The sequence below is a fragment of the Dama dama genome, chromosome 23, assembly GCF_033118175.1.
Source record: "Dama dama isolate Ldn47 chromosome 23, ASM3311817v1, whole genome shotgun sequence".
Taxonomy (NCBI): domain Eukaryota; kingdom Metazoa; phylum Chordata; class Mammalia; order Artiodactyla; family Cervidae; genus Dama; species Dama dama.
Window position 1 is genome coordinate 55,001,562 of NC_083703.1, and position 18,718 is coordinate 55,020,279.

The 18,718-nt window shown below is 57.4% G+C and overlaps 1 long non-coding RNA gene across 1 annotated transcript in view; it reads right to left on the reverse strand.

Moving 5' to 3' along the window:
* The window catches only part of LOC133044936 (uncharacterized), a 20,769-nt gene continuing 2,051 nt past the window's right edge, over positions 1-18,718 (reverse strand). Inside the window, exons 2-3 of the long non-coding RNA XR_009690095.1 lie at positions 15,054-15,156; positions 1-825 (exon numbers count right to left, since the gene is read on the reverse strand). This is a non-coding gene — a long non-coding RNA (uncharacterized LOC133044936). The remainder of the gene's footprint in view (positions 826-15,053; positions 15,157-18,718) is intronic.

Here is an 18,718-nt window from a genome sequence, read left to right on the forward strand (position 1 = left end):
CATATCCGACTCTTTGGGACCCCGTGGACGGCAGCACACGAGCCTTCCCTGTCCATCACGAACTCCCAGCTTGCTCAAATTCATGTCCATCCAGTTGGTGATGCCATCCAACCATCTCATCCTCTGTCATCCCCTTCTCCTCCTGACTTCAGTCTTTCCCAGCATCAGGGTCTTTTCCAATGAGTCAGTTCTTCATATCAGGTGGCCAAAGTATTGGAGTTTCAGCTTCAGCTTTAGCATCAATCCTTCCAATGAATATTCAGGACTGATTTCCTTTAGGATTGACTGGCTGTATCTCCTTGCAGTCCAAGGGACTCTCAAGAGTCTTCTCCAACACCACAGTTCAAAAGCATCAATTCTTCAGCGCTCAGCTTTCTTTACAGCCCAACTCTCACATCCATACATGACTACTGGAAAAACCATGGCTTTGACTAGATGGACCTTTGTCAGCAAAGTAATATCTCTGCTTTTTAATAGGCTGTCTAGGTTGGTCACAGCTTTTCTTCCAAGGAGCAAGTGTCTTTTAATTTCATGGCTGCAGTCACCATCTGCCCAAGAAAATAAAGTCTGTCACTGTTTCCACTTTTTCCCCATCTATTTGCCATGAAGTAATGGGACCAGATGCCATGATCTTAGTTTTTTGAATGTTGAGTTTTAAGCCAGCTTTTTCACTCTCCTCTTTCACTTTCATCTAGACGTTCTTTAGTTCTTCGTTTTCTGTCATAAGAGTGGTGTCATTTGGATATCTGAGGTTATTTATATTTCCCCCGGCAATCTTGATTCCAGCTTGTGTTTCATCCCACCCGGCAGTTCGCATGATGTACTCTGCATATAAGTTAAATAAGCAGGGTGACAATATACAGCCTTGATGAATTCCTTTCCCAATTTGGAACTACTCTGCTGTTCTATGTCCAGTTCTAAATCATGTTAATATGAGATTAGTGGAAGTACTTAAATTTATCTTCCCAAGAATCTCATTGTAGAGTGGAGACACTGCCCCTCCCGGAGACCCTCAATGTCTTGGCCTTGGTGGGGGGTGGGGGGCACCTGTGCAGGGGCAGGATCATCCCCATCGACTGTCAGCCGGTGTCCCCACATCCATTCCTGCCTCTACCTCTGTGACCTGGACCCCCTCTCTTGCCCCAACTGTGCGTGTCTCCCAGGCCAGCCTGAGCCAACAGTAATTGATAATTCATAACAGCAGTCTCCTTGCCTTAAACAAAGATCAAGTGTATTTCAGAGAGTATTGGGGCTTCCAGACAAATGTCCCAAAGGTGAGCTGCTCTCTGAAAAAGCATCCCTGTCACTCCCCCCAAGCCCTGGTAAAGGTCACCTGTTGCCTCCCCTTCCCTGAGTGATGGCTCTGGTTAAACATTAGTGAGATGGCACCCACGCCAGACTCTAGAAGGGGTGCACGCCTCCTTGCACCACCCATTCTTTCCCATGCTGTAATTTTCCAACTCTCACCACAGATAAACTTAGTTATTTCACAAAAATGTTTTGCAGGAAGAAATGATTCTTTGCTCAATGTCCCCGAGTGTGTCTTGGAAGGAAAGGTACGAGGAGCATCAGGAAGCCCAAGCCAGGCAGGGCAGAGGGTCAGGGCCAGTGAGAGAACACTCACGGTGCAGCCAGCCCCAGGCCAGGGAGGGAAGGCTTCTGGGGTCCCTTCCTTTGCTGCTGAACCTCCCCCTCCGCAGAGCTCCGCGGAGGCCGCTCTGAGTGCACACATGCTGTTCCCTCCACCCCAGTGCTGTTCCTCCCCTCCCCACTCTCTCCTGCTCAGCTGTCCTCCGTCTGCCCAGAGACCCCCCCCCCCCATCCCCTGCCTTCAGAGTTCCTCCCAGTGTGAAACAGATGTGTATATTTCACTGTCTCATGAACGTCCTCCTGCCCCTGGGGGGATGGGCCAGCCACAGTGGCTCCCACCTTTATTGGATCAAGCTGCCCCATGGACCTATGACCTGAGCCCAGGCATTTCACCAGGCCCTGCAGCCCTGAGCTCCGCCCAGTGGCTTCTCTCAACATGTTGGGGTGGGGGTCCTGCCCAGGCCCCCAGACCTCCACTCTCTGGTGCCTGGCTCAGTTTTGGGGGTCCTGCTTTGAGGCCCAGGGCGGAGGTGATGCCTCAGGGACTGCCTCCTCTCCCTGTCCAGGAGGGGCTGAGATGACTAAGCTGCGGGCGTGGAGAAGGCTCAGCATCCACCAGGCAAGAGGGCGGGGAGAGAGGTGGGCGTGAGGACCCCGCCCATCCAGGGAGAACTTTGTGTCCGAGTAGGCTCTGAATCCTGTGCACTAAGGCTGGAGGCCCTGAGGTCCTCCTGTTCCAGCCTGTTCTGACCGCTCAATGCTCCATGGAGCCACTAGAGGGCGCCCACCGCCCGTCCACCAGACCCAGACAGCCCCCGCAGCCAGGATAGACCTGGGGCATGGGAAGAGGACCTCCCACCCAAGACCCGGCAGGGTCCCCTGTGGGGTCGGCAGGAACAGGGCTGGGGTCTCATTAACCTTGAACCTGAGGGGTTGGTCCGCTCAGCCAAGCCCTCCGCAAGGTGCCCTGTAGGTGACCAGGCAGAGAGCACAGGTGTAGCAAGGGACACGCCCGGCCCAGGGGAGGACCTGTTCCCGGAAGTGGGCGCCAAGCTCTGGCCGAGGACCACCTTTTAGATGCGCCAAGCGCTCAGCCTCTGTGTACAGAACTCACCCTGCTGAACCGCGTCGCCCTCCTCCACACAAGCCCCCTGCAGGGGAAAGGCGCCCACCTGCCATGAACTTGAACAGCCTGAAGGAAGAGCTCTGGGCACCTTCCTGGGGCCCCAAGGGGCTGGGTGACCCCTGGATGGAAAGCATCACTGGTTGGACGTCGGTGGTCCCTGCTTGGTTGCTCCCCAGGCTCCTGTCTGCCTGTCATCCATCACGTCATCAGCACACATCTGGGGCCTCTCAGTGCCGGCAGCAAGGAGACCAAGTGGGGCCTGCCTGTGTTGGTTCTTACTCTTCTCCACAAGTGGAAAAGACCCATTGCCAGACAGTGGCCAGGGCCGGGGAGGGGTCCATGGGGGCCAGTGCCAGCAAGGAGGGCTTCCTGGAGGAGGTGACACATGCACCTCATCCCAGCAGCACAGGAGGCTTCCCTGGGGCCCTGACAGGCTTCCTGGCCCTTCCCACAGGATCACAAAGATTCCAGAGAATGGGGATGCCATCGTTCCCCACCTCGCCCCAGCTCCAGTCACAGTCAGGTCACCTAGGGAGTTGAGGGCGAGCCCACTAGGGTCTGTACCCACAACCCCCCAGGCCTCTCCTGGGCGGGGGTGCCACTGAGCCCTCGGCAGTGGGCAGTGACCCTCCCGCCCCTCTCCCCGTGGGACATGCCAGGTGGGCCTGGCTTTCTCAGGGGACATGGTACTTTGTGGAGCATTCATTATTGGACACTTGGAATGATGTGTTCCGGGAAGTTCCATAGCTATATTTAGCCCAGTGGCTTTTAGGCCCGAGGCTGCTCACAGGAGGAGAACCAGGCCCCGCCCTCACCCCTCATCCACACTCAAAGGCCAGGGCAGGGCCCCCTCCGCTGGAGACCTGCTGTGTCCTTGGTCTGCAAAGTGGACAGCAGCACACCCATCCCATCTACAGCCCACCTGCCCCCAGCAAGTCCTCAGCATCAGGGCTCTGCTGTCTGTGGTGGCCTCAGGGGCATATCTTAATTCATCTTAATTCTGCTGCCTGGACAGTACCCACTCCGCACCCACCCCGCCCCCCGCACCCCGCCCCCCCATGGGCAAAGACGCAGGAAACCCCAGACCTGAGCCAGGGCAGGAACTCAGGGGTGTGGCTGCAGGAAGCAGGCGGTGGGGAGGGGGGCTCTGGGGGCAGGGTCTGTGGAAGCTGGTGAGAGGCCACCCTCTACCCCCTCCCCTGGCCAGGGGGCTGTGGGCTTGGGAGTCTCTTCTTAAGAAGCCAGACTCTCCACTGGGCTCCCAGCCCCAGGTTAGAACCCGACAGCTGTCCTACCCGAATGGCAGGGGCTTGGCACTGTCCCCCCGCGTTGCTGGGGGCCCCCATGCTCCACAGGCTTTCCTGAATGCCGTTGGACCCTCCAGGTCTCACCCTCCCTCAGGAAGCTGTGACACAGGACTGGCTGGGCCCCCTGTGGGGAGAGGAGGCACCCTTCTCAGCTTGCCCGTCCCCCAGCCCCTACACCCCATAATCAGTGGCTCCTGGGGAACCCCCCACACCTCCAGTTCCTGCAGTAAATCAGCTCAGCCTGGGCTTTGCAGGCAGGTGGAGCTGGGCTGGCGCTGCAGAGGCTGCAAATGGACAGAGGTCTTGGATATATCTGGCCCAGTGCGGCTCCAGGACCAGGCTAAGCTCCTAGGCTGGGCAACAGGGGTCTACAGGGGTCATGGGACATCCTCCTGGGGTCTACAGGGTCATGGGACATCCTCCAGCCTCCCCTTCACCTCTTTGGTCTCTTTCTGTTCTTCAGCTCCATCCTGCCCCAGGGCTTTCGACTATGCTGTCCCCTCTGCCTGGAAGACGCCCTGGGTCTCCAAGCACTGCCCTCCCGGCTCTGATTCTCAGCACCAAGGGCCCCTCCTCCAGGGGCCTCCCTGACAGTCCATCTCACATAACCCTGCCTCCGTTACAGGTCTTCTGTGACCTTCTTGCCCTCGCTACCATCAGGTTCTGTCTCTCTGTCCTCTCTAACTACTCTCCCTCCTTTAAGTCCACAACAGCAGGAGCTTGTCTGCTATCCTCTTTCTCTTCTGCTCCCACGCCTGGCACAGAGCAAAGGCCACATCCACCAGGGTCTCCAGGGATGGTTTATCCTCCTAGCCCACCCCACATCCCCAAGTCTGGACAGCACTATTGACCAGACCTCCACCCTCAGCAGCAGGGGCCTGGGGGAGAGGTGGTCCTGTCTGCTGTCAGGATAATAAACAGATGCCATGGCTCTGGAACCCCTCTATCCTTAGGGAAAGAAACTGAGTCCTCTGGAAAGGACAACAGAGAGTCATACGGTGGGTCCTTAGTAGGTGAGGACTGATTCCCTGCATGGCTGGTGACCTCTCCACTTCCAGGCTCCAGGCTTCTGCTGCTGCTCCACTTTCTCCAGAAAACTCCTATGCAGCCTCCAAAGCCCCGCCCAGAAGGCCCCTTGCCCTCAGAAGCCCCTCCAGGTGCCATATTCACATGGGCCAAGTGAGGGAACTGGCTCAGAGCCCCAGCCTCAAGGTCAAGGTCACACTGAGAGATTTCCCACCCAAACCTCTGCAATACCCTCGGCAGGTACCAGAGCAGAGGCGCCCAGCAGGGATGGAGTTCTCAGCAGGGACAGGTAATCTGCTGGGGGCCCAGGAGGACTTCCTGGAAGAAGAGACACCCAGAACGGCTGGCAAAGAGAAAAGGGGGAGAGGAGGAGACCTGGCAAGGATTAGGGCGACATTTATGAGAGGGAGAAAGGGAGCAAGGCAGGGTGAATATACCCCAAGCTGCCCACACAAGGGTAGGGTAGGGTGGGAAACCCTGGGGTGGGAGAGTGGGGTGGGAGTCTGCAGAAGTTGGCAGGGGCTGGAGAAGCCCCTATTCAGCCTGGGACCGGCTCCCCCAGGTATCTCCTTTTATGAGGGGGACAAACAATGATCCCATCCCCCAACACCGTGAATTCCTCTTTCCAGATTGGGAAACTGAGGCACAGAGCAGCTCAGCAGGTGCCCAGAGGCCAGCGGGGAGGAGGGGCAGCATGAGTGGTCACCGCAGCTCCTGAGTCCACACTCTTAGTTCTGTCCTCAGCCCCACAGGAGCCGGATTCCTCCAGAAGCACCCACAGGGCTGGATGTCTGAACCTGAGCTTGGCACCTCACACTGGGCTCCCCTCTTCCCCCAGTCTCTAAAACAGGGGGAGGGGTGAGCGGGGACCCTGTGCCGATGTTAGCTCTTTGTGCTACACGGCTCCCCACCCGGGCCTGTTTTCCCACGTAGCCAAAAGCAGGAACCTAGCGGGGATGCAGTTCTGAGCAGGGAGAGGGAATCTCCCGGGGGCCCAGGAGGGCTTCCTGGAGGAGGGGACACCCAGAATGGCCAGCAAAGAGAAAAAGGGGAGAGGAGGAGACCTGGCAAAGATTAGGGTGACACTCACGAGAGGGAGAAAGGGAGCAAGGCAGGGTGGATACACCCCAAGCTGCCCACACAAGGGTAAGGTAGGGTGGAAAACAGTGGGGTGGGAGAGAGTGGGGTGGGAGGCTGCAGAAGTCTGAGATGAACCCAGAGCTGCCCTGTGGGGACAGAATTCAGCTTGGCTAGGCTACAGGGAGAAGTGGGGTGCGGTAAGCACCAGGGAGCCTGTCACCTCGACTTTATGGTGGGTGAGCCATGAGTCACTGCCAGTTACAGGCCAGGCCATGCGCCGCCTGCCTCCCCAGGGCACCCCAGTCTGCAGTCGGGGTGCTGCCAAAGGTCAGGGCGGTCTGTGCTGGGAAACACCCTCTCCCAGGCGCCACGGGCCCAGGCGCAAAGTCCAGAGCTGCCTGCTTGCAGGGCCCAGGGAATCTGCCCAGAGGCACTCCGCAGGGCAGGAGGGGCAGGGAAAAAGAGCCCTGGCAGAGCCCAGAGCTCATAATCCAGAAAAGCCCTAGTGAACCCCAAATGGCCAGGGTGGCTTCAGGACAGCTGAGGCATCCAGCTCCCTCCCTCACAGTTGGAGAGGTTAAGGACTGAACAGCTTCTAATCTGTGAAGGTACACACAGGACTTCAGTCACCCTACGGGTGAAAGTTTCCACTGAAACCTTGGGTTGGGAGGGGAGGAAATGGGCCTCACGAACAAGGCTGCTGCGTCCTTCAGCACTTCTGCTAAGGGATCTGGCAGCATTTACTAAAATAACACGTCCTCAGAGCTGTCCCCAGCAAGCCCACTTCTGGGAATTTATGAAGGTTCCCAGATGTGCCAGCAGGCCACTCGACACAGCAGTTTCCATGGCCAAGAAATCACCCTGGACACATCGAAATGTCCATCCTCAGTGGCTGGCTGAACCCACCATTGCTCGTCCCACCAGAGTTCTGTGCAGCTGCTCAAGAACACATGCTCACATGGAAGGATCCATACAGACTGTTCAGGAAAAAAATAAAGCTAATGGCAAGAGATGCAGATTTGCTCAAAGTAAATGAGCACCTTTCCATAGACTGACGTCTGTGTGTTTGTGTAAAGGGGCAGGTGAGTCAGGACAGAGCAGATCCTGAGGTCTCTGGGGAGCCCATGGGGAGGGGGAGGGTGAAATAGCATTGGTTTTCCTTCAGAAACTGTTACTGTGGACACAAATTACTTTTGTAATTCATAAAGGCCAACAGGAAATCCTACTGAGGGCTGTGCTTTGATGTCAAAATTTTTTTAAAAACAAAGATTCCTTTGCCTGATACACCAGGTGTATTTATGCTCCCCAGCTGTCTTCCACCACCAGCCACCCAGTTCCAACCACTTGCTCACAGCAGTTACTACCCATGTGCCTTAAAACCCTCTCCTCTGAAAGCTCTTTCCTCTCACCTTATTTGGCAAACTCCTACTCACACCTCAAAGCCCTATCCAAATGCCCTCTCCTCTGCAAGGCCAACAGACACATTTCTGGGCTGGATAGGCCCCTGGCTGGGAATCAGACTGACTTGGGGGCCTCTCAGCCCTTCCTTGCTGAGCCCTGCATTGACCTCTAGCTGTTAAACAGGGCAGTAGGGCCTCCTGGCAGGAGTGTTTCCAGGATTCACAAAGGGTGTCCCCGTCAGGCTCTCAGCATTGATGATGATGATGACAATGCTGAGTGTGAGAACCATGAGCCAGGCCAGGCTGAGCTCCCTGGGAGGTTGGACTCATCACCCTACGTCTCAGATGAGGAGACCAAGACTCACAGGTTGCCCTCACCTTCCCTAGACAAATAAAATGAAGGCCATGCTAGACCTTGCTCCAGGTGGCCTCTATTGAAATTGGAAACAGCACACATGTTCATAAACTGGTGGGTTGGGCTTCCCTGATGGATCAGTGGTAAAGAATCTGCCTGTCAAAGCAAGAGACACAGGTTCGATCCCTGATCCAGGAAGGTCCCACATGCCATGGAACAACTAAGCCCATACACCACAACTACTGACCTGTGCTCTAGAGGACCACACAACTACTGAGATCCATGTACACAGTGTCCATGCTCCACAACGAGAGAAGCCACTGCAATGAGAGGCCTGCACACTGCAACTAGAGAGTAGCTCCTGCTCGCCACAACTAGAGAAAAGTCAATGCGACAATGAAGACACACACAGCCAAAATTAATAAATAAAATTATTTTTTAAAAAACCACTGGTTTGTTAGGGCCCCAAATTCACTTCCTAATGGTCCCCAGAGTCTCCTGGTTAACTGGTCAGTGGCTACAGGGCGCCAGGCAGCTCAGCCACAGCTGGGAAATGGATGGTGGAAGGAGCCTCCCCTGCCCCACCCAGGGTCAAGAGGAATGTGCCTGGTGGAGCAGTGCCAGCTGGACAAAGGTCACATTTCACCTCTTCCAGGGCTGTGGACTCAACTTAGAGTGTTCAGTCCTCAGGAAGGAGGCCAGGCCCATGCTGACCCTGGGATGCCCCTGGCAGGCCTCAGTGGGACAGTGGGCAGAGTGCAGTCCTGGGGGTCAGGAAGGTGGAAAGGACTGTTCCTCCTTGTGCAGATTTGGGCCAGTTCATGTCTCTGGACTGTTTCCCTGTCTGTAACACTAGGCTGCACCAGCTCATCTTTCTGTGGATCCAGGCAAGCTGACCCTTGTTAGAAGCAAAATCAATCCGGGTCCAAGTTTGGAGCTTGGGGACCACTAGAAATGACGCTCTGCAGTTACAGGGGGTCTGTGCAGTGAGACTGTAGTGAGTGGGGATCTGGGAGCTGGGGGCCAATGTGGAAAGGACCCTTGTCCCCAGGCAAGATGTCCCTCCCCAGAGGGGCAGCCTCACCCCCCGGTGGCCCCAAGTTGAGTTGAGAAAGGTGTCAGGGAAATTTATTTCCCTTCCATCTCCTCCACCTCCATCTGAAACTGCCCACGGGGGCCAGGATGGGGGCAGGGGGGAGGTGCTGGTGTTCTCCAGCCAAGGCCAGAGGATTACTCAGCCAGATAAGCCCCCAGAAGGCTCTGGCCAGAGCAGGCTCGTTTATCAGACTTGGGCAAAACCAACAGAGGAAAATGCCACAGCAGGGCTGGGCAGACACCCCACCCCAGGCCTCCACTCTGTGCAGACCTCTGCAGGGCCTTTGCTGCTCCTTGTCCCAGAACTGGGACTGGCCCTGATCACGCAAGCTTATCGCCATGAAAAACATCCACCTCCTTGAATCAACGGAGCAAATGCCACCAGCTGTCGGCCACACAACTTATCAGCCCCATAAGTGGGGAAAGTGTGAACAGCCTTTGAGGAGAAACCAGGAGATCAAAGAAAATTGCTCTGTGGACAAACTTGGGAGGCCTAGCACATTCTTCTGCCTGTATCCCAGAAAGGGTACCAGCAGTGGGGGACCCCACTCCTCCCACCTTTCTGCTGAGACCTGACCTCCTTGGCCAGGTAAGGCCTCTGCGGGGCTGCTTCTTACTCTGTGAGCTGTAAGTGAGCACCCTTTATCTGACAAACCACAGAGAAAACCGACAAAAGCAAGATACAGCCCTTCCTCACAGCGGGGAGCAGAGCAGAGGGTGTGACAGACATGCAAGTAATAAACGCATAACAAACATGTTGGACATGTCATATTGCTTAGTCCAGCATTGTTGAAGGGCACTTGGAGAACATCAATCCTGTGAAATGCTCCTCAAAAGAGGGCTCACTGGCCAGTGCCTTTGGATGCTGCTGGATGTCAGTCTCCCAGCCCCAGCTGCTTGCTCATCACTATATGAAAGATTAGCCAGTCCTCCCAAATACAGTCTTTGTGGGCCATTTCACTTTGCTTCATCCTGATTCTTAATTCCAGACAAGGATTGCCTACAAAGCCTCACAATCTTGCTTTTAGAAACCTGCTCCACGTCTTCCACTCATTCAAAGAGTTTAAGGCCCAGAGAAGATGACCCTGCCCCCATGAAGATGGAGCTACATGTAGCTTCATCAAGTCACCTGGACACTCTCCAAGTCACCCCCAAACTTTCCAAATTCAGGTCTGCCTCTTGATGGCAAAGTTATAGAGACCCTTCCCCACCAGGAGAAGGGCTATGTCTTTAGCATAAGTTGATTGAGAAAAATACATAATAACCAAAAATTACAACTAGTCAAGCCATTCAAAGACATGTGAATTTTCTGTGTGGCTTCAGTGGCAAAGACATAGGAGTGCACAAACTTGCCCATCTGCTGAGTTGTGCACACATAGGGACTTGTGGGTGCTGGGGTCTGGCTCTGAGCCCACCCCCAGGCCACAAGCTCCTATGATTGTGCTGTCTTCTGAGCACACAGGCATGAGGGGCTTCTTCTGGGGATAAAGACACTGAGGCTCAGGGAGGGACAGGGTCCTGCTCAAACAAATCAACAAGTCAGTGACAGGTTTCTGGTCTCCTGAGACCAGGTCAAATGACCCTCCTGCCAACCATTTTTTCAGAGCAATGATGTCCAAGTCAGGAGTTGGCCACAAAGGGGCCATGCAGGGAACCAGTGGCCAGTTGGAAGAGGTGCCGTCTGTGGTCTGAGGGCATGCCCTCACCTTTTCTAAAGGTAGAGCTCTGGCCTAGAGGAAACACTGTGATGTTTTTCAAGAGAAAAAAAAAAATCTGTATTTTATTTAAATTCTTCTATTTTTAAAACACAGTGCGGCGGCCATGCAGGGTGGCCTGTTTGCAACCTCTGGTCTCAGTGTTCTCAGACAGGATGGAGTCATGGGCAGTTGGAGGTCCCAGGGACAGGGTGGCTGCTCTTGAGCTCCAACTCCCTGAACCCCTCGGCATGGTTCCACCCTGACATGACCTCCTGCATGACCTGTGTGTTTCCTGTGTCTGCCCCACGCTGCATGGCTCACCAAGGCGGCCCAGGCCTTGCCCGTCCAAACTTGGCCGGGGTGTCAGGAGAGGAACACACTTGCTGCTTGTTGGCCAAGCCCAGCTCCAGCAGGCTCTGACTGGAGACAGCAGTCCCCCAGGAATGAGGGTGAACCCCCATGAATGAGTGCAGCCATGTGCCAGGCACCCCTCCCAGCCCTTTGCCCGAGACCAGCAGGGTGGGCCGCCAGGCACAGACACAGCCAGGCTTAAGCCAGAGGTGGGCCTTGGGCCCCAGGGCTCCTTTCTGTAGCCCCAGAGGAGAAAGGGGTAGGAGAAGCTGCCAGGGGTCTCAGCCGTCTCTGGCACACCCCCACCATTAGCAAGCTATGGGTCTCTAGCCCATGAGATGCTGACAGCTCCTTATCTTCTCTCCAAGGGAAGCCAAGCCAGGGCAGGGGTTCCGGGACCAGGGACGTCAGCCCACATCTGCATCGGGAGACAGACACACTGATTTTCCTTGGGACGTCCAGCTGCAGAAATGTCCCAGCTGCCGCTGTGGCTGCACGGGAAATTCTTTACACGTGAGGCACGAGGCTGGTGATCTCTGGGCGGAGGCTCGGAGGCAGGCGCAGCCTGGGACGGGGCGGAGTCAGGCTGGAGCCAGGCAGCCGCCCTGGGGTCAGCCTGGAGGGGCGTCCACCAACCTGCGGCCCCGCCTCCTGGCTGAGGCACCTCCGGCTGAGCTCTGCATGACATCCGGCCCAGAACCGGGTCTCACTCGGACGCCAGCGGGGCACCACTGACCAGGAAGGCCTCCCTCCAGCTCTGGGGGCCACCTGGCCGTCCAGGACTGGGGACTTCCCACCAGTGGTGTCGCTTCCTGGCTCCCCTTGTGCCAGCCAGTGTGCCTGGCAGGCCCGCCCTCTCTCCTGACAACACCCCCTCCACACAGATCAGGAGAGTGGGGCTCAGAAACCATACGACCTGATCCCACATCACAGGATGGAGCAGCCAGCCCCCTAGGCCACAGACCCAGGCTGCCCCCTGACCAGTCTTCAGGGGGGCAGGCCCAGGACCCTGACCCTGAGACATAACCACTCCCTGTCCAGGGAGGGAGCCCAAAGGACAGGGCTGAGCCTGACTGCCTCCAAGGTGACACCCGCTCCCAGCTCAAAACTCTGCCCAGCAGTGGCCCCAACCACAGCCTCACACAGGCGAGTGTCCTGGGATGCTCATGGGCAGCAGTTCCAGGCCGGGGCCCCAGCTGGCCTCCCCAAAGGACCTGGGCCCTGGAGGAGAGGTGGCAGCTTTCTGCTATCTGTGGAACACCCAGGGAACGTGTTTAATCCCCCCACACATACACTCCTCCCCACCAAGCCCCTGGACCAGCAGGATATGGTCAAGGGCACTGGACAAGGCCCCTCGACACTGAGGTGCCAGTGGGCTTGGCTGTTGCTCCTGGCTACTGGGGAACACAAGGCCTCCTCTGCCTGGAAGGAGGTTTCTGCTGAAGTGGGACCTGCCTACCGTCCATGAAGTCCTTTTCCGGCCCGGAACCTCCTTCCCTGCCATTGGCTCCGTCTCTGCTCCAGCAGAGCAAATGTGTCCAGCCTTCTGCAAACCCCCAAGGGGCTGGGACGGCGCCTGACCCAAGGCACCCTTGCGCCCTCACTCCCCAAACATGTTTTCCTGTCGTCATTGGAGCTCCTTCAGCCAAACTCTATAAAATGTGATTTATTTCCCATTGCATTTCTGTTTATCTATGTGTTCAATGTGGAAAATACAGGAAATGCAAGAAAAGCAAAAGATGAAGATGAAAGGCGCAGTGGTCCCAGCCGGCAAGTGCGCTCTGCGATCCAGACTGTCTGACTCTTTCGGAGCCCTTTCAAGGTCCCTGATTTTCCTCCCGGTCCTCAGCTGCCAGCAGGAATGGGGCTGACGGCTCTGACACTCCCTGAAGTCTGTACATTGAGCAGATGTGGCTGGGACGCGATAAAGTCCTGGTCTTGGCTGGGAGACCCCGCCATCCTGCCAATGGAGGCTGGCTCCCGGGCGTCCTCCCCCTGACCCCTGGCGGGAAGAGCCCAGAGGTGGCCTGGGGCTCCCACCCCACCTCACAGCGCCCGGGAGACCCCCAGCCAAAGATGGACACCTCACGGGGATGTCCTCAGAAAGACAGTGGGGACAGGGCAGAGGGCCAGGGCCAGAGGCAGGTCAGGAGCAGAGAGAAGTAGGGTGAGGAAGGCTGGGGAAGGAGGACAGAGAGAGCAAAGGGGGAAAGAGGAAAGGAAATTTCTTTGAAGATGAGAGCAAAAGAATACAAATCAAGGTGATAGAATGGAAACAAGTAGGTGTCAATACTGCTGAGCATCCAACAAGGCTCCACCCCCCTGCCTGGGCTGTGCCTGGAGCACCCTCCACCCACTGGCCCCAGGTGCCTCCAAAAGTGAACCTGCCCCCAGTCCTGAGATGGCGCCCTAGGCACCTCCCACCTGGAGCAGCCAGACCAGGTCACATAGACAGTGCCATGGTCTAGCTCTGCCCAGACCCACTGGCAGGCCTACTGAACCCCTCAAGGCCTCAGTGCCTGGGTGTGAAAGTGAGAAAGAAATACGTCCCATTTTCATGATAAATCCCTGGAGGCTGGGGTCATCACCTACAAGCCCAGGTGAGTCTGCCATATGGGAAACTCTGGCGGGGGTCGAGGGCAGACTGCCAAGGGGTAGGGGTTAGGCAACTTGCTGAGAGAGGCCCTGGCAGCCCCAAACCTGTTCCTATTGGGCCGAGAAGGGGTATTCTGGAACATGCCTTCAGAGGAAGAGTTGCCAGTTGCAAACAAGCAAAACAGACGCGTGTACTCCACAAAACAGACCAGTGTACTCCACAGAGGGGTTCTCACAGACCCACCCCCTCCATGACCCAAATTCAGGGCTGGAACTGGCCTCCCAAGAGTGTCTAGGGCTGGAAAATCCCCTTGGTGGCACAGACCAGTCAGGCAGAGCTGGTCCTGCCCTGGGATGGGTAATTATGGGAGGGGGTGCAGGCCTGACCCTGACTTGGCACAACCACGGGCAGCTCCACCCACCCATCTCCCAGCCCTGGTGAAAACGGACAGCAGGGCCCCTGGCGACCCCCAGCCCCGCCTCTCACCCACCCAGACCAGCAAGGAAGGAGGTAATTTACACCCTGCTGGCCGAGCGGGGTGGCCCAAGGGACACCCACTTCCTAGGGTTGCCAGACAAGCCCCAGGCTCCCCAGTTAGAGGTGAGCCTGAGGTAAACTGCGAGCACACCCTAAGTACACGTGTGTCCTGAACATTGCACAAGATACTGACTCAAAACGTCGCTGATCTGATATTCAAGTTTAACTGGGGGGCAGTATTTCTATTTGCTAACCCTGGCCACCTTCACTCTGTCTCCTGTCCGGGATCCCCCACCCCAGCCTCCATGATACCTCCTCACTGGGACTCCAAGGGCTTCTGTGCCCTTGGTTCAACATCCAACCTGTGCTTTTCTCTCCACCCACCCCAACCTTCCGGTCAAGGAGATGTTCCCGCATCTTTGCTGATGTAACCCGGGAGGGTGAATGCAGGGCCAGGAGGGGTGAGGGCTGAGCCCCTGCCCATGGGGACCAGGGAGGGAGCTGGGACAGAGGCCTGGAGATGGTACCTCCTCAGCCCCCAAGTGTGGCAGCCAGTTGCTCCCCAGGAAGGGACAGAAGGAGCAGTAATGTTGAACCCCCTCTCTGTGAAGCCTGGGCCTGGGGTGAGGGGTGGTGGCTGACCCTGGGAAGGCTCTGTGCTCTCCCTCACACACCCCCCATGCCGCTGTGATACACACAACTCCCTCTCCCCAGAGGAAAGTTCTGGCATCAGCACCTCACTGTCTTGCAGAGTTTCAGCCAGGATGGAATGGGGAGATTAGGGAGAGCTCAGAGCCAGGTGGCACCAGGGATGCAGGTGAGGGTAGGGGAGGCAGGGTCTCTGGGAAATCACACCCCCACCCTTTTCCCAGGGAGCCCCCTAGATGGGCCGTCCCCCTCTAGGCTGGAAGCAGGAGGGGGAGGTGCCCAGGTCCTCGGTCACCATCACTCACAAGCTTCTTCAGGGCCGAGGTCTTCTCCACAAGCAGCCGAGCAGCAGCTCCATACTGGGGAAATGATGGCTCAGTGGGAAATGAAGACAATCAGCTTCATCACCTGCAAGAGTGGATCCCACTTGTGAATTTTCCCAGCCCCGCCAGCAGACATCAATTTGGAAATGAAAAGGGAGAGTTGGGGGCTGGGGGGAGGCAGGCGAGGTGCTTTCTGAGCCACCCTAGGTCTTCAGGGTGTTTGATCTTCTGGGGTTTCCCTGAAAGGTTTTGTGTCTGTGACGAAATATGCAAGCATGGGTGGGTACATACATGTGGCTGCATGTGCAGGTGTCTGTGCATGCATGAGCAAGCACATGCATGTCACTAGTGTGCACTCGTGTGTGTGTGTGTTCAGGTGGGCACTCCAGCATGTTTGTGTGTGTGTGTGCCCCCGTGTGTTCAGGTGCTGCTAACATGCTTTCTTGTATGAGCTCAGTGCATTTCTGGGAAGGCATAACAGGAACGGGTGTCTCTGGGGAGGGCGTGGGGGACAGACAACCCCAGTGGAGGACCCGTCCCTTCACCCAGGGTGGCCCCCGAGACAGAGTTGCAGGTTAGTTTCCTGAGACCCCCAACCACCTGGGCTGCTACTAACGTGTGGTTACAGCTCCCTATGCATCTGCAATGTCCGTGAAACCGTCCAGTAGGACATGGAGGGGGGTGTTGGCTGTCCTGCTTAGCAGAGGGTGTTAACCCTTTGGGGAGGGGGAAGATAAACAACCATCCTGAATCCTAAGCCGCTGGCGGCAAAATGCGATCCCAGGAAGGACAAGGGAGAAGCCTGCTGCTGGTAGGGCCATCAAAGGCCAGGGAGCCACATGCACCACATGACAGCCAAGCATCAATCCCATAGCAGCCTCTGCTTTTCATTCTTCAAGTCAGGGACCCACTGCCACGGAGGGCCCGGGGGTCACAACCTCGTTCAAGTCAGGGAACTGCTGCCATGGAAGGCTAGGGACCTGCATGACCTTGTTCAAGGTCGGGCCAGCGGATCTGATGTGCAGCCATCCATCACCATGTCAGGCTGTTTTATGACCAGGTACTGCCTGGTTACCAGCCCCCAGCATGATGTCACTCAGGTGAAGTAATTTACAGGTAACAGACGGGAAGAGGCTGCCTGCACCAGCCATGTATCCACATATCCATCCTCACTGGAGCCCAGGCAGGGTGGGGGGCAGAGATCCCTGCATCACCCCCCTCCCAGGGGTCAGACGGCCGGCCGTCTCTCTGTCCATGTGCCTGCGCTGTGGCTCTATACCCTCCCTCTGCGGGAACTCCGGGGCCTGGAAGCTGGTGGAAAACAGCGGACATTCGCCATCTCTACAGCCACCGGCTTGCTCCCGACAACAGACGGGGAGATGACTCGCACAAGTGTGATTATGTCTCCCCAGAACAAGCTCCCTGAGTCCCTCCCCGGAGGACCCCTCACTCTCATGAGGGTTGTCTGGTGACCCAGCCGGGAGGGCCTGCAAGACCAGACTGGGTTACAAAAATGACACAGTGCCCGTGAGCTCTATTTCCATTTTCTGCTCCCCTTTTCTCGGCAGCCACCTCAAGGCCCGACTGGGTCATCCTCAGGGCAAGCTGTGTGTAAGGCCGGGGTCTCCCTCCACTAAGCCTGGGGAGAGGGTGAGTGATGACACCCCCACCCAACCACATGGACCCTCTAAGGGCTGAAGACCTAGAAATGCAGGCTCTAGAAGAGCCAGTCATGGACCAGGATTGGGGGCAGTGGCCAGAGGAGCAGGTGGACAGCAAGGGCCGAGGAGACGCAGTGGACAGAGCAGAGCAGGCCCAAGAGTGCCCCGGAGTGGGGTTCCAACCTTTGGCCCCCGCCAGGCCTGGCCCTGGTTCTCATCTACGATGTGGCATGACCGCTCACAGGAATTACCCCCGCTCAGCAGGCAGCCGTGAGCCTTAGAGTCAAAACACAGAAGCTCCGGGCCCAGTCAGGTGTGTGGGAGACCCTCAGGAAACCTAGTGACAGCGATGCCAATGGGGGGCCCTTCCCCCTGCAGGTGCTGCCCCTCGCTCCAGCTCTGAGCTCCCCCAGAAGGGCAGGCAGCCCAAGGCGGCCTTGGGCTCCGGAGCTCAGCCCTCCTTGCAGGAGAGGTGCACGTACCTATGTGTCCACAGTGACTTGTACACCCACGTGGCCCCCCAGCCCCTCCCCATTGTACCTCTGGAAAGTCCCCACCCCAACCTGCCTCACCATGCTGAGTTTTGAAGTTCCTGCTGGGGTTGGAGAGGCCCTGGAACCCTCCATCTGGACCCCACCTCATTCTCCCCAAGGGGCAGGAGGAGTCAGCAGACACCCCAGGTCAGGGAAGAGGGGCCTCAGAGTGCAGAAGGCAGAGGTGGGGCTGACTTTGAAATGGTTTTTCCTACCCAGAAGGGAGGGAGCATGGGGCTTATCTGAATACCTGGGGGAGGACACAGAATTCCTCTGACCTCCCAGCCTGTCCCCACCCCAGGCCCCACCCAGCCAGCCCGGGGCTCCTTCCCTGAGCCCCCACCTATAGGAAGGGCAGACCCTGGGAGGCTGGGGTTGGAGGGAGAGCTCTGGCAGGTGACCCAGACATCTAGCTGCGCCCTAAGGGGCTGGCTGCTGGGCACTGCCCCAGGGGTGGCCCTGAGGCACCCAGGGAGAGGCCTGAGTCCCTCCTGGGGGCTGGCCCAGAGGCCCCGCCCCCTCCTTATTTCCCCAGAAGGTCTGTTTTCGTTTCTGATGCATGTGTCTGAGTGAGGGGCTCCCAAGCTCTGGGCTGGAAAGAGGCAGCTGCTGCATAAATGACCCCCAGAGTCCAGCTGGCTGGGAGGGCCTGTCCCACCCCAGGACCCAATCCCCCAGCCACTCAGGCCCTGGTCCTCACTTTGCCTAAGGCCCCTCATGCAACCCCTGTCTGACCTGGAATCATGGATTTCGGCTCTGCCTGGTCACCAGGGGGTTAACAAGCCAACTCTCTTATCTCCTGGGTTGGGAGATAGGGGTAGGGTCCCCACTCCCCCAGACCCCAGGCCGACTCTGATTAGGTTCCTAGAGTGAACCCAGAGCTAACCTAGAATTAGCTCCTAGAGGGAGCTCAGGGAGGGGTAATCAGGACTGACCTCCAGGTAGAAATTCCATCTCGAGTCTCTTTCACTCACCCCAGTAGCCCTGATTTCAGGGCCCATCACCCAGCTCCACAGCCTCCTCTGCTGCAGCTGAGACCCTGGGGCCCCAGCCCTCTGCTCCCCCCACCTGGCTCCCCCTTGGCCTCTGTCTGGTGCCAGCGGAGTGCGGAGTGCGAGTCCCAAGGAGACACCAAAGGACCCAGTCACACTAACTCCTCCCCAAGCCAGTGTGAGGGGGAGGCAGTGAGGGCCACAGAGATGGCGGCGTGGGTTCTACTGGCTTCGCAGTGCTATGGGCTCGGCGCCCTGGCCGCTGGTGAACCTCCCCAGGGAGATGGGCATCCGCAAGCCCTCGTGGCCTTGGCACGGTGAGTTTCCAGGACCCCCGCCCCGTCTCCTGCCCCGCCAACTGCGGAAGAGAGAAAGATGAGATCCACTGGCGGGGTCTGCATGGGGGAGGGTGAGGAGGGTTCGGACAGGCGGGAGCACATGGGGAGTGGGTACCAGGGGAG